At 36.7% G+C, this 15,469-nt stretch overlaps 1 pseudogene; it reads left to right on the top strand.

Moving 5' to 3' along the window:
• The first annotated feature begins 1,257 nt into the window (after nt 1–1,257).
• On the top strand, nt 1,258–13,975 carry LOC114464314 (netrin-4-like; annotated as a pseudogene).
• The last annotated feature ends 1,494 nt before the right edge of the window (nt 13,976–15,469 follow it).

The following is a 15,469-nucleotide window of genomic DNA, read 5'->3' on the forward strand; positions in this document are numbered from 1 at the left end:
ACAACCACAAAGTCTTTCCTATTAAACTAAATGATGGTTGATCTTAGTTGCTTAGCTTCTCACATACTATGTATGTTTCCAGAGATGAAGAGTTCAGAAAACAGAGAAAGCTGAGATCCACCTCAGACAGGCTGTAAACATGACGTCATTCAATGGAAGACTTTGCTGAAAATGTTTTTTCTTTTGTGAAAGTAAATGAGATGTATTTTATTTTACACCATGAGCTAGTTTCTGTATTTTATCACTTTATCCTGTGGCTACCGGGACGTCTCAGTACAGATACCTGTGTGTAAATATATGTTCATAGTAAACTGATCAAAATCAGTTAAATGTAAATGTTTGTCCTGTTTATTCAGAAAATCCTCCTGTTACATTCACTCCAGGATCAAGTTATATATTCTTATAACCAGATTATTCCCAGAATAAATCATGTTAATATTTCAATATCTATCTACACAATAAGTGTTACATACATTGTAGCTGTAAAAACATTAGAAAAATAAGGTTCGAATCTCACCTGGGCCATCACTGTGGGATGTCGAGCAAGTCTCTCCACACAGGATGGGTTAGATTTTAATTCCCCTCTGGGACGAATAAAAGTTCAGTAATATAAATGTACCATTAAATAAAAATGTGGTTTAATAAATAGTTTTTAGCTGAGGTAATAAAGAATGAACACATTAACAGCCTCCAATCAGTTGATTTTTTTTCTACCACTAGATGGCGGTATATCCATCAAAATTAACAATATACCCTCAATATTCTCTCCTTGGGTTAACTTGTTAACAATTTAATCAAAGTGAGGTCATGTATAGTCTACCTGTTGTACTGTAAATACTCATGTGTGGCAAAATAGTCAAGAACCAAATGTTCAGCCAGTACATTCAGTTCCTCCAACAAGAAGCATTAAAACACAAGATAGAACATAGTGATTAGCAACAGTTAATGGTCCAAAATGACCAGAGTGTTGAGATGATAGAAAAAAACAATGATTTAAATAAACACTTTTAACAACCAAAGTCTGTGGCACCACAACGTGTTGGATCCTGAAGGTCTCCTTCTGTCAACACGTAACTTAGTCTACAGTTCACTCAGGCTGAGAGGGAACGTTCTCCTTCTTCTGACATATTATAAATTCAGCAGTCCTGAGATGGGATCAGTGCTGTTATTTAGTCACTAGTCTCTCGTGAGCTTTTCACAGGCATCAGACTGTGAAAAAAAACATTCTTCCTGACATTGATCCAAGATGGCTCCAGCATGCGTCGTTCTGCTCTGCTGGAACTTCTGTTTGTATCCGCACTGATCGGTATTCTGTGCCAAAACATCACTGCGCTGATCGCATACGACCGTCAGGCACTTATTGATCTTAATTGTTCACATGAGGTACGTCTGAGCATCCAACATCCAGACTTCCTCCTCACTTGGCCTCAGCACCTGACGACCTGTTCTCTGGAGGATTCTGGAGGTCCAACCCTGGGTCTGATCCTTGATGCCAGTTATCACATGGATTACAGTGGATTCAGCCCGTGGCTCCCGCTGCTCCACAGACGCCTTCCCCGTCATCATGGTGGGGATCACGGGTGGCTTAGGGTTAGGGTTAGGGTTACTACATCCATGCTGCTGCTGCTGACTCTCTCTCTTTCTCTGCATCAGCTGGTCCTAAAAACCACGTATGTTCTATGACGAGGCAGTGTGCATCATGACAAAATGAGTGATCAGAATGATTCTGTGCGATCAAAAACCATTTAATGTTCACAATTTCATTGTTCCACCTGATCTAATGTGACGGAGCTCAATTTTGTGACGGCATGAAGTTTATAAAACCAGGAAAAATCTACAATTTAGCCGCGTCATTGTTTAAGCCGCAGGGTTCAAAGCGAGAGAAAAAAGTACCGGCTTATAGTTATGAAATTATGGTAAATGGAAGAACCTTTAATGTTACTATTAATGATGTAATGTCTAATATGTCCAACCTGTCATGTGGAGTAGCCCAGGGCTCTGTTCTGGTTCCTGTTTAGTTTTTATTGTATCTGATGCCTCTTGGTCGTTGATCCATGGTTTTAAAAATATATCTAATCATTTTTATGCTGATGATATCCAGTTGTTCTGTTCCTTTAATGACTCAGCGTTTCACTTTTTATCAGAGATCTTAGATTGTATATCCTGTATCAAAAACTGTCTGTCATCAAATGATCTCCAGATAAATTCTAATAAAACATAAACTCTGATCATGTGATTAAAAGTCTCTTGGTGATCTGGGCTCATCTGTTAAACCTTGTGTTTGATCAGTTCATGTCTTTGGAGGGTCACTGTCATCTACTGACTAAAAACTGTTTTATCATCTGACAAATATCTCTAAAGTCAGACATTTATTATTAAAATCAGATCTAGAACTGGTCATACACACATTTATATCATCACACATTAACTATTGTAATTTTAATGTTTTAATAAGTCGACCCTAAACAGACTCCAGATCGTACAGACGCTGCTGTCAGACTTTTAACTGGTGCTTCTAGAACATCCCACGACCCATATGTTGAGAGGGATATAAACATAAACAAGCTGTTGATAATTCCAACCTAACAGCGTTTGTAATGTTATTCCAGAGATCATTAGTGTTTTAATAGTTGATATTATTAATATTACACATATTCAGACTAGTATACCTCTCTACCTGGGAATGATGCTCGTATCTGAGCACTTTAGTAAAACTGATGTTAGAAACAGTATCAGTGACAGACTTTTTCCACAATCTTCTCCCAAGCTTTCAACTTTTGATTGTCATGTATTTTCTCTATTTACTTTATTGTTGTTGTTGGTTTCTTTTTCTGACTTGTGTAATTATTTTAACAACTATAAAGTGTTTTTTAAAAATGCTTATAAATAAAATATATTATTATTGATGGGACAAGAGTGTGAAAAGGACAGTATGAGTTCTCACTGTGAAAAGGTAAATTCACTAACCAGGTCCATGATTATTTTTATTAACCTATTATTTTAATCTAATTTACAAATTTGAAGGAAGTTCACAAGATGAACAGGTCGATAAGTGAACTGAAGTAACGCTTTAAAAAGCAGGAAAAACATGAATTTTCAGCTCGTGTGCAGCTTTAGCAGCATTAGCTGTAGCAGCATTAGCTTTAGCAGCATTAGCTGTAGCAGCATTAGCTTTAGCAGCATTAGCTGTAGCAGCATTAGCTGTAGCAGCATTAGCTTTAGCAGCATTAGCTGTAGCAGCATTAGCTTTAGCAGCATTAGCTTTAGCAGCATTAGCTGTAGCAGCATTAGCTTTAGCAGCATTAGCTGTAGCAGCATTAGCTGTAGCAGCATTAGCTTTAGCAGCATTAGCTTTAGCAGCATTAGGTGTAGCAGCATTAGCTTTAGCAGCATTAGCTTTAGCAGCATTAGCTTTAGCAGCATTAGGTGTAGCAGCATTAGGTGTAGCAGCATTAGCTTTAGCAGCATTAGGTGTAGCAGCATTAGCTTTAGCAGCATTAGGTGTAGCAGCATTAGCTTTAGCAGCATTAGGTGTAGCAGCATTAGCTTTAGCAGCATTAGGTGTAGCAGCATTAGCTTTAGCAGCATTAGGTGTAGCAGCATTAGCTTTAGCAGCTAACTCGGTCTTTCTGCCTCTGAGACTGATGCCATCTTTCAAGGACTCAAAGCTCCAACGGGTAAAATAATGTAAATCTCTTCCAAACCCATCATCCTCTGACCTTTGACCTGATGCAGAAGAACTGAACCACAGCCTGAAAAGGTTCAGTACTCGATCGCTGCCATGTTTGTAACATATTAAAACATCCATACAAAGTCTGCAGTGCTGAAATCAATGCATTATTTCATTGTATCGATACAATCGATTGATTACCTTTTAAAACAATTTTAGATTGATTAATGTCATCTGTAAGGCCAACTAGCTGAGCACAGATTGATGTAGTTGGATTGTGGGATTCTAAGTTTATTAATCGATCTAATGGATAAATCCATGCATCATAGTGTCTAATATGTGTCTCTTTCTTCTTTTCTGCTGTTAATATTTATGAAACATTGGTGAATAATCTGTTTACCACCATCTAATCCATGAGGGCGGAGCCATTCTATCATAATAGAAATACAGTTTCTGAGTCATTGAAGTGTTAAAGAAAAGGAAATGAAACACATTAGCTTTAGAAGGAGCAATGGATGATGGTTCTGAACAACAGGTTCTAAGAAGAACAAACATTTATCTCAGTCTGTAGTTATTTAGTCATTACAGATGAAATGATGGGGGGAGGGGGTGTTATGACTGGGACCACTGCAGACAGATACCACTGATAAACGTCACTGATCAGAATGACAGACAGACGCAGTGACAGCGGTTGTTTACGACTCACCCTCATCATGTCACTTTTTTTTGTTTTGACTTACAGAGGCTGAGACGGTTCAGTGAGGTGAAGGTACGTCGTGACGTAGCACTAGAAGGGATGAACCTTATCCATTTACAGGCTGGAAATAAAGCTCGCCCGTGGCCTCATTTCTAGCGTCTCATTGGTCACTGGATGATGACGTAAAACAGAAGCCTGTGATTTATCAACAGGAAGTGAATTTCATGAGTAATTGTTATTTTTGTGTTTGTGCACTTTTTATTAAAATAGCTTTTTGTTTTAATAACATGGTTTGACAGACCAGGGTCATTGAAGGGCAAAAACTAAACATTCATGTTCCCATGCATGAAATTAAAGATGCCAATAACATCACTGTGCAAAATAAACATTTAAAGTAGTTTTGAAATTGAAGAACACTTTTCTTTATTGTGTTTTATGGCATAAAATTATGAAACATCTAAATGTCTTCAAAGACATCAAAACACTATATTTTCCCTGCCTTGAAAAAGCCTTAGAAACTTGAGAAAAATAATGTAATTGGACCTCAGCGTTATTATTATTAATAATAATAATAATAATAAATCAGTTTTATATATATATACGCTTTGCAAAGGAAACTCAAAGATGCTTTACAGGAATCTTTACATTTTTTCTTATTAATCACTGTACTGTATTACATTTTTTTTATATTTAAAAAAATATCAAACAATGTCATAGATAGGCCGTTTCCTTTAAGCGGTTGGAGGAACAGAGTACAGCTAAGGCCACGTTTCCAGGTGCAGACCAAAGTGTATTTATTAATGATTTCCAAGTAGAAAAGTATTTACAAAGAAATAGGCAAAAAAAAACAAGGTTAAAACATGTGCAGAGCTCCAAACATAGCTCCCATCATGCAGCACTCTCCTTCAACAATGAAGCTGAGCAGCTTTTATAGGCTGACAGATGATTAAGTCCCAGCCTTTTCTGCAGCACAGGAAAGTTCTTAAAAACAACAATTTTATTCTTTCACACTATACCTTACAAATCTAACAATGTAAAAACATTTCATTACCTCTACCAAATATATATGTTTTATTAAGTTAATGATATCTACATTAAAACAAACATCTAATTTAGCACAACATTAAAATCAAACACCCCTCCTGCTCCTCACACAATGGTCCCTCCTGGAACCTTCTTAAGGTGCTCCGGCTCTCTGGGGAATCTTTTAGCCGGAACACCTGGGACCAGACCAGAGATACAAAGTAAGTTCATTTATCAGACAATTATACATTTTATATTTAGTTTCACTCATACTTTACTCTCTGTTGCAGGTCCACAACCATAGGAAAAGACAATCAATAAACATCTGTTTTACAAAGATAATATCCATGTGTCTTTTGTAAACAAATAATGGACTTGCTTCATTACAAACAATATAAAAATATTTCAAATTTGAGCAGCGGGCCAAAACTAATCACTTGCAGGCCAACTTTGGCCCACAGGCCCCACATTGGAAAGCCATGGATTAGACCAAACTGTGGAACTCCAAACTATTATTTTATTTCTTATTTTTTAATCAAGTCTTGCTTCATCAATAAAAAGGCCGTACTGTACCTTATCGTCACAAGTTATTAACGTTAACTGATCATGACTTGTATATTTTTCAGGATGACTTTTCTTCTGAGAAACAATTGCTCCAGTGTTTTACTGTAAATCATGTTGAAGATGAATTTCCCCTTTAATAAAATGAGTTTCTGTAACAAAGAAAAACCACAGATAAAAAAGCGTGAGAGGAATTTGCTTCCGACATTCCTGTCTTTTCCATTTTTCATAGAGAATTGACAGTAGAGTAAAAACATGTATTGATGTACAAATAGAATGTGTGTCAATTAATTAAATTAATTAAATTAATTTAATTAATTTAATGGACAGAAAACCAAAAAAAGAAAAACCCAGAGCAAATCTAAAAATGCACAGACGTGAATCCTGTCAGTTTTCCTGGATGTTTTATGGCTGCTTTAATGTGTGAAAATGATTCATTTGACAGACCACTGTCACCATGACAACGGATTACTCCTGACCTTATGTTCTCCACAGGTTAGACTCACGTCTTGTCTTTGGTTTTCAACTCATGTTTGATAAAATCTCATTTGGTCGACACTTCAGGTTTTTCATCCTCCATCAAATGATGCAATAAATTCTGACCCACCTGTGACGTCATGGACGTGTGTGTGTGTGATCCTTAAGCCTGGTGTTGCTGCTGCTGTGTTTGAAGGCACCAGATGCATCTGTAATAAATAAATAAAATACCTTTAGTGTGAATCACATAATCTGACAATTTAACTATTGTTATTTCTTAAAAGAAAAAAAAAAAAACAGGCACATTTTTAAAATATTTCTTAAATTGTGACGTTGCTTATTTTGGGATCTGATTTCAGGACTAAGTGGGAAGGGCCAGGGAAAAGAGGCGGGGTTAATTTTTACATTACCCCAAATGTTGTTGAAACACAGCACAGTCTGAGGAGGGCACAGAATGGATTATTATAATACAGTAGCCTCTACATGTGCATTATGACTATAATCATAAACATAGATGAAGCTTCATTTTAAGCAAACACTCATGTGCAGTTACAGGATGATACTTTGGTTTTTTTGATACTTTGGATTCTAATATTTTTGTTCTGTTCTGCTCAACTTTGCAAACATACTTTTAACAGACGTGTAAATATATTTTAACAATACTGACTCATATTTAAAGGTTGGATGTATTCAGCTGGTTAGTTAGAGGGCACATGTGTCCAACTCAAGGCCCGGGGGCCAAATCTGGCCCCTACAAACATCCAGTTCAGCCTGCAGGAGAAAATAAAGATGATACAGAAAACATGAACCATGTAAATTACACAATATCTCAATCCCTCCAAATGCACACAGTCAATGAAACTGCATAATATTCACATGGCTCACAGTTTTCCCATGCTTATATTAAATAATGACATTTTTATTGCTAAATGTTGAATTAACTTAATGTTACCTAAAATATTCCCACCAAATTAAACAAAAATTGGTCACAAAATCAGCCTGCAGCGACTAAAACATGTCACTTATTCTTACAATATTGTTGGTGCTATTATTACAGTATTTATAGGTGGAAGTGCAAAAACTAGAGCACAATAATGTTAGAATTACTCGTGTATAATCTTGAGATCAAACAGTGTGTATTTAAACTAAAATGACACCCCTGGTATGGAGGACGGTAGAGATTAATGTTCTGACTCAAAACTAATGAAAAACTCTTAAAAGTAAAAACCTTCCAAAAGGTGGTTTGTTGTCTCGTCAGTGCTGACACTGCATTTCTTCTCACAGAAAGCTTCAATAATCCACCTTTGAAGAGACGATGTTCTGGTAGAGCCTGAAACCCACGGATGGGCAACTTGGCCCAAGGCAGGTTCCTCACCACGCAGTCGTCTGTGGATCCAACATCAGAACTTCACTGTTTCTACAAACACACCAGTGTCTGTCACATCAACAAGTCCTGCCCTGCAGTTAAATGCAGTCACTGCAACGCTGCAATCCCCAGCAAAGCTCGCCCTCCTTCAGACATGAGTGACTCCTCTGCAGAGGCGGCAATGGAGGAGGAGCTCTAATTGGACTTGGAGACAGAGTTCCTTTTTACCCACCTCATCCTGGTGTTCCGGTCCCCTCGCTCTGCTGTAATAGTGTTGGAGCGTTCCCAGGACTACGGTCACACCTGGAAGACCCTCAGATACTTTGCAAGGAGGTGTTTGATGTGGCAGAGGGGTCAACGGTCAGCCAGAGTGGAGCAACGTGCACATCCAAGTACTCAGGAGTCTATCCTTGCAGCAAGGGCGAGGTGAGGTCTTTCTGTGGTATCTTCATACCCAGTTCATCCATATAGAGACTTTGACAGGAAGTTTCCTCTACTTTATCTTTAGATATCCCAATGTTTCCTAAGTCAACCAAGTGATTCAATAGAGCTTCAAAGAAGACACCACAGAGGGTCTCTATACAGTGAACAGTGTCCAGACCACCTCCTCATGTGAAGGGGCTTTACTTTGATGTCCTCCCAGAACTTCACTTGTTGATGATTATACTTTTTATTTATGTCCTTCCAGTTCCTCATAGTGAATAAAAATGTAAACGCCTGCAAATATGTTGACTGTAGTGACGTGTCAGCATTTTAAAATGTACATCTAAGTTTTGTAAAGTGAACAAGCTAATATTATTTAAAGTGCAGTAACCTTTTTTATACCAGTTATGTGCTTTACATCTTGTTCTGTACATTTCAGGTCATCTATCGGCCATGTCATCGTGGCACTCGTATGGTCCAGCTGCCCAGGACCAGCTCATGATCACCAACCTGAGACTCCGCCTACTGCAGACTCAGCCGTGTCCTTGCAAAAGCTAAACGTCCTCCAAGCTTCACAACTGAATACTTTCCCGTCTATGATTTCATCGTCAAAAGTTGCTGCCTTTGCAACAGACACGCTGACCACTGTGTACAAGCCAAGGTTACCAACCCAACCACCAGGAACCCACCATCATATGGTAAGAAGGTCTCACATTGTCATCCAACCACTCCCTGGTTTCTCAGCTGGAGAGCAGATATGTGTTCCTTCATTTCAAATAATAAGTTAAGGCTTTGGTACCATTTTCTATTATAGCATTCAGACACAACGTTAACAAATCAATTATGTTTGTCACAGATGTTAATAGTTTAACATATGTTTGATTTACAGATGTTTTCAATCAACAACATTTTCTACATATGTTTAATTAGAACAACAACATGACAAGACTTTCCTCCATCCAACCATTCCTCCATCCAACCATCCATTAATCTGTAGTTGAAGACTAGAATGTGGAGAAATAAAAACAACATCCAACAACTATATGAATCTAAACCATTAATAAGAAATAGAAAAGCAAAAAGTATTTAAAATGAAAAACAAAAAGTGCAAAGTTAAAGCAAATTACATGGAATATGTTATATATACTGGTACATGCATTAATATACAGTTTATACATTCAACATTGAATATAAAACATAAAAATATTGAGTTATTTTGTATATAATACGATTTATCTAAAATCTGTAATTGACAAAAATAGAATATATAAAGAGAATGAAACAATACGTAATTGGTGTTTATCTGTGTTTGTCTTGCAGGTGACCACTGTGACCTTCTTTACAATGACCGACCAATGGCATCACAGCAGCATCACATGACTGTCGGAGTGAGTGATGGAGTCAAACATGTAGGACACACAGCATGTCTATTTATCTACACGTGTTATAAGCAGCCTTTGGACTCATAACGACTCAGCACTTCTATTGGTTCCTAAATGATGTCACATTTTATTTCATTCTATGTCCACCTGTAAACAGTGTGTACAGTGTGTACAGTAAGTGTAACGGTCAATGCCCAGAGCTGTCACTTTAGTCCAGGACTGTGGCTGGCGTCGGGCAGACGGAGTCGTAGCGTGTGTGACGACTGTCGCCGTAACACGGACGGACGTCACTGTCAGAACTGTAAGAACGGTTTCTACAGAGACCGAGGACGGCCGACGACTCCTGCGTACTGTCACTGTTCCTGTGAAGAATCCTCCTCCAGTCATATGAAAATTATACATTCAACACATTTAAAACAACATCAAATGCAAAGGAAGAAGCATGTCATGGTGTTGGGTTAGTCTGAGGATGGACACCCTTGGATTGGCTTCATGTTTTCTTGCTAGATTACATGTGTCAAACTCGTGGCCCGGGGGCCAAATCCGGCCTTTTGGAGGTTCCAATTTGGCCTGTAAGGACAAAGTAAAGATGACAGAGAAAACATGAATCAATGTGTAAATGAAACTCAACAATATTTGCAGGGACTCACAGTTTTCCTGGTACTTGTAATGCATGAAAACTCTAAATTCTTACAAAATCCTTTAATTTACTTTTATTCAATTCAAATTGGTCACAAAATTTAGGAAATTTAAAGTGAACATCCTGTTGGGACTGATATTTATTGCTTGGATATGGTTGGTTTCTTGCATATTTTATATTTTATGTATACGTAGAAGTGCAAACTATGGCACAGTAATATAGAAATAAAATCTGTGGCCCACTAGAGATGAAACTGTTCTGTATTTGTCCCATTAATATTAATGCTGAGCCTGTAGACGACAGACAGAGCATCTGAACCAACAAGTGTATAGGATTTTATTAATACTGCCAGATAAGAACATATTCATTTATCTTACTGTGACTGTATTTATAAAAATAAAGGAATTTCCCACGCTCCATCTGACCACGTTCTCCCCTCTTTTCTCTTTTCCATGAAAAACGTTATGTTTTAGATTTTTTTAAAAAGGGTTGTTTTGAGAAAACGTTTATTATTCTGTTTAGCAGCGTTAGTGACACTTGTTCTCTGTACATTGTTTTCACACTCAGAGGTTTAAACACTACTGACATATTCTACTCAAGTACAAGAACAAATTCTGATGAACTACAGACGGACCTGCAGAACCAGAATTCAGTCACATGACTCGGTTCCACTGAGTAAAAAAAGGTCTGAGAGGCTCTAGAGTCTAGAGTCTAGAGCGGATGTCTAGAGTCTAGACATGCGCTCATAGAATATTCATGTCAAATTACAGCCAGATTTAATGATTAATGCATTAATGGAGGAGGAGTCATTTGGAAAATATGGCCTATTCATATATTGTTAAGTGCCAGTGATCCACCATAATATTTGACTCATACTGTATATGTATATTCTGCTTGTGTAATAATAATAAATAAATAATAAACCTCTGCAGCCTGTTCCTGCCATCCAGTCGGCTCAGGTGGTCTCGGCCTGTGTAACCCTAGCAACGGGCAGTGCACTTGTAAGCCTGGCCCCCAGTGTGACGGGATACTTTGGCCTACATGGTCCATGTGTCCCTTACACAGGACAATGTGTTTCTGAGTGACTTCTACACAATATATTCATAAAATAATTCCTTCTGACTGTTTATTGAACCTTTGTGGTACAGCTGAGATGTGGGGGTCTCACACCCAGCAGCTTTAACAGTGACACTGCACTCTTTGGAGTAGAGGAGCTTTTCTTCTCTGCACTGCACCATTCTGGTGAGTCACACACACACACACACACACACACACACACACACACACACAATTCAATTGTAATTCAGATAATTAACTTTGTAATTGCCATGAAAATACGACATAAATTGTCAAAAATTTTACACAAAACTGGGAAACAGTTCTACACATATGTACTTAACAATTATTAAAATATGTTCCATATCAAGCTTTCCCACATTTGACATTTAAAAGTATTTAAATCTCGGGCTATACTGAAACAAAAAAGGCTCAGACACCCACATCATAAATATTAAAACTTATATTTTCATTGATTATGAAGCTTAACATGGTAATCAATAGAGAGGAAATAAATTAGATGATAGATATTAGTTTTTAGGGTATTTTACAGCTGATTTAGGACCCGTTAGCATTAGAGATGCTAACAGAAAGCTAACACAAGAGGAAGGTTGCATTATTTAATTCAGGCTCAGCAAATGTGATTAATTATAATTGAACTTTTGTACCAGTAATTGAGAACGTAATTGTAATTGACTTTCTGAAGATAAAAAATGATTGTAATTTAATTGTAATTGGAAAAATTGCTGGTTAGTGTAATCATAATTGACTTGTAATTGAACATGGGTAATTGAAAACACACACATCAGACACACACACACATGAAGATAGAACATGAATTTAATGATTGACTCAATGTTTTAATTTAGTTTGTTGTTTAAATGTTTGAGTATCTAAAGCTCTTCCATGTTTGACTACAGTGAGTAAAAGCTTCACTACTCGTTTACAGAAGGTGCTCAGATTGTTGGACATAGAAAGTGACGACTAGCACAATTTTGTCAGAAAAGACTAGCAAAGCACTCTGAGAGCGCAGACCTCTGCCAAGCAGCGCTAGCTCAGCTAACACGCTCAGGATTACCATGACTACCTGTCAACATTGAGCTGTTGACTCTAAGAGAACCTATGACATCATCACAAGTTCCACAGTGTGGATGAGAAAATGAATGGGATATATAATATATATATTATATATAATTGGTTTTTTTTTGGTAGCCAGAACATCACCAAAATGTAATTTTACATTTATCAATTTTCCTGAAAATGTCATCCAATGACAGACTGACTGATAAAACATAACCTTTACTGCTCTTTGCTTTGCACTTCTATGCGTCAGTTTTGACGGAGGTAATAAGGAAAATTAAAGTAGATCAGTGGTCTGCAACCTGTGGTTCTGGAGCCTCATGTGGCTCTTTGACTGTTTTACAATGGCTCCTTTAAAAAATAATGAAATAAATAATTGGGTTTTTTTGTATGGAGTGTATTGATGATTATGACATTGACATCAAATAAAATCATGATTTAACATTTTGTCGACCAAAGTAAAAATAACCTCCTGCTATAATTATGTCACTTCCCACTGAAACCATAACCTTAAGCTTTAAATCCCTGATAAAATAAGTAAAACAAAAACAAAAAAAAGACTATTCTGGAAGAAAATAGAGATTTTAATTGTGTGGGAATGGATTCCTTTAACTGCAGATGTTCCAGCTTAATATGTATGATTAATATGTGGCAAGAAATTAGCAAACAACATAAAATGTGTATTTTTGTAGACCTACAATTACATTCTATGCACTATATTATCTTCACTGTGAAGATGAGATAATGGTTCTTAGTTTTATAAATAATCTAATTAACAGTATACAGGAGAATCCCTGACGTTGTATAAAAGTTATGATGGTTTGGTGAATTATCATTTATGAATACATTTGACATGTGTTGAGTTGTGCTCCATCATTGGAAACTAAAGCAGACCTTCAGTAGATCCTGAGCTCTGTAAACATGGTGAAATACCAGTTTTAATATAAATACCAAACGTTTGCTATCACTGTGTTTAAGACCTTGTCAGGGATATTTTTGGTATTTCTTTCATTGTTTTAAAACATAATTCTCAGACTTGTTCCTATTGGCTCAGCAACATGACCTAGAGGAATAAAATGATAGAAACACTTTCATATTTATAAAAACATACCAACATAATGTAGTCCTGAGATTGAGTTTGGGCTGGAGTTTATTATTTTTCTTATTAAGTCATTATGTCAAATTCCTCTGGTTGTAGATCTCAGATCTATGTACCGTAGTTACCGGTATTTTTATATCTTTTTTTGTTAAATCTAGTTTCTTTGTTTTATTGTGTTTTTTTTACTACTTGTTTTATCAGAAAAATAAAGTTACTGTTTTTATATGACATGTTTACAAAGGCTTTTTAATTGTTATTGTAACATTAAGTTCAACCACGTGTGAACAAGTTTGCAAAAGTTGTTTTTCTCTTACACATGAATAACTATAATAATACTGTAAGTTGTTTTACTTTTACTTTCCTAAACTTTCATTTCTCTGTTTTTTAGTGTTGGTGGTCAAGGTGTTGTCAGCCCATGATAAAGGTTCTCATGCAGAAGGTTCAGAAGGTCCTGGACCACACATGTCCATCCTTAACCCAGCTGTGATGTTCTCCTGTTGACGACTAAAGTCTGTTATACTTTGTTCCAATGATTAGACTCAGTTTTCAGGACGGCATCACTCACCTGATTGGACAGTTACACTTCAAAATAGAGATAATTCTCTGATGTTAAACTATTTCAGGGTTGATGTCACTGAACGTTAAATAATCATCTTTTAAGTGAACGTCACTAAACTTCAGATTTATCCATCAAAAGTCATTTATTCCTGTAACTGTATAACATCAGAGATGTAAAGCGTACTGATAGATCTACTCAAGTAGAAGTTGTGTTTCTGGATTAAGTTTGTAATTACAAGTAAAAAGTAGCTCAAAATAAAAGTTACTATAGTTACTTTCACCCCCACGTTTATAGTTGGTAATAAAACGTTCCCTTACATACAGTAAACTTCTCACGTATTTTCCACAAAGGCATCTGTATAAAATAAAAGGTTTGTTAAAATAAACAATTATGTTTTTAATGAAATAACACCAATGAATTCAATTCAAAATGTAAGTATAACTACATTTATAAACTCTAAAACTGATAAAATAACCTCCATTCAGTGCTATTTTAGCTCCATGCATGTGATGCGTTTGATTGTTGTCTGATCATTTCATTTTTTATAGTTTCACAATGTCTGTTGATGATTTTAAAAGAAAATAATAATAATAATACTCAGTAATGGTTGGTGTAGAAATGTAACTACTGTAATTACTTCTTTTAAAACATACTTAAGTACAAGTACAATGACTGATTTACAAATATACTCAAAAAAGTACAAATACCCATAAAAGCCACTCAATTACAGTAACGTGAGTAATTATAATTCATTACTTTCATGTAATGATCTCTCTAGGATCTGAATACGTTGTGGCATAAACACCTCACGCTCAACACCAAAAGCTTTGTGAAAGCGTGGAGGACGAGCCTGGGAAAGAAGATCCTTCACATCCTCAGGAAAAACTGTTCATGTGATGGATATTCTTCACGATGAGGATGATGAGGGACAGGATTGTAAAATGACCTCTGGTGACAGACGGACTCTGGTTTCAGGCTTTGCGTTGACTCTGAATAGAAAATCTAGACTTCTTTCACTTGTGCTGGGCCTGGTGACCCAGAAAACTGTGGTTGTTCCCAGTGAGTCAGATACAAGATCAAAGACTATGTCCAGACAAAGCTGATGTAAAGCCTCAGATTTATAGTTTTAACAAAGTATTTATAAAAGGCCAAGAAGTGCATTTTAAAAACTTTAATTAAACTTCATTTTCAGGGCAAAGTTGTTGCCTTAGATAATGAGTCCCTAACATCACACACATCAAAACTGTTTGATTTCAACTCCAGCAAAGCTGCACTTACTGTTATTATTAATGTATGGGTGTGCGTATGGATATAATAACCATGGCTGATGCCCTTGGTGGGCAGTGAGAGCAGGTCAGAACACGTAAACCTCCTGGATGAGGAGAAGGATGGAATCAGACGACCTGGAGGGGGTTGGGCCTGAGAGCAGAGGTGGA

This window comes from Gouania willdenowi, chromosome 6 (assembly GCF_900634775.1).
Source record: "Gouania willdenowi chromosome 6, fGouWil2.1, whole genome shotgun sequence".
NCBI lineage: Eukaryota > Metazoa > Chordata > Actinopteri > Blenniiformes > Gobiesocidae > Gouania > Gouania willdenowi.